Source organism: Diachasma alloeum, unplaced genomic scaffold (assembly GCF_001412515.2).
Source record: "Diachasma alloeum isolate Michigan unplaced genomic scaffold, Dall2.0 Dall_scaffold_00925, whole genome shotgun sequence".
Taxonomy (NCBI): Eukaryota; Metazoa; Arthropoda; class Insecta; order Hymenoptera; family Braconidae; genus Diachasma; species Diachasma alloeum.
In genome coordinates, this window is record NW_021681043.1 from 4513 (window position 1) to 6016 (window position 1504).

The following is a 1504-nucleotide window of genomic DNA, read 5'->3' on the forward strand; positions in this document are numbered from 1 at the left end:
GATAAATGCAAAACAATACCAACACCATATTTTGTTTCAACTTTGTTGGTTGCAGTGATGGTGTACGCGTAGTTGCACTGCAATTGAGACACTTTTATCAGGGGATGCTCTTTGAACTCTGCAACAGTATTGATCAAGTCAAAGTCTACCATGTCAGCAGGATTTTCTATCTTCAGCGTTGGATCCGGATGTAGACGGATGTTGTGATATTTCCCACCCAAATATTCCAATGATATTGATCCAATTTCAATATATTTTTGAAAATTCTCAAAGACCTTGGTATTTCCAACGAAGAACTTCGACAGACGATTGTTCATAAATACAGAATGGGTGTCTGATATATGAAAAATGACACTCACTCCATATTTTGTGGTCACTTTACGAGCTGCTGTAACAATATAGAATGAGTGGGGCTCCAAGTCAGCCAATTTTACCATAGGAAGGTTTTTCAATTCAGCCACAGCGTTGATCTTTGCAAAAGCCATGATGTTTTCTTCTTGTCAAGCGGAGAATAGAATAGGATCAAATTTGAATCTTCTGAAGCGTTGAAATCAGCAAGTGAATGTCACTCTTCACTTGTAAAACTTTATTCACTTCTTTGAAAGTTTCTTATGGACAGCTTCAAAACGTCTATTCAGTTCTCGTGGTTTGAGATCGTTCGAGACTGTTCTCCAGAGATCTTGTTAAAATGAACTGATGATGAGAATGGGATTTTTTTTAGATTATATAGTCAAAATCCCCACTCCTTCTCTCACCCTCTTTCGATAATAATCATACATAATGAAGAGTCCCCTTTTCCCCGATTTTCCCGCGGATTGCATCGGCTAAGATCAAACGAGAAATATAAGCGGATGTGAGTTAACATATTGAAATGACAACTGGTTTATTTTTATTTCATCGAGCCATGTGGTCAATGTTATCAGGTAGAGCACGATTGAAATCTGATCATAGAATCTGGAAAATCTCTAATGGATGCAGGTTCTAACATGTCTCGCGTGGGAAAGGTCAAGTGGAGGGCCATATGGTGAAAATTATTGCATGCTACAAGTTCAAAAACGGTCATACACAGATAGCTCAAGTGGCATCTGCGTAATGTTTACATCATCTGTCACACAGAAACCGGATTATTACCGCAAATGTTTGGGTTTCCCCATTGAGAAAATCTCCAGGGGTGCAGGTTCTAACATGTCTTGTGATGGGAAATGTCAAGTGGATGACCCTCGAGGGCCATCTGGTAAAAAATCATTGGAAGGACATCTGGTAAAAATTATTCGATGCGGCAAGTTCAAAAGAGTGACCATGCACTGGTTGACGCTCAAGTGACACCTGCGTAATATTTATGACATCCGTCAAGTGGCTTCTGGATTGTCTCAAAGAATCTGAGAGGAAGCAGGTTCTAACATGTTCTGATGGGGCCAATGTCAAGTGGGTTGTTAGTAGTGTAGGGCATCCCCCTCCCCCTCCCCCTCTTCTCTCATCTGCCCCTCTCTCCCCCCATCTTCTC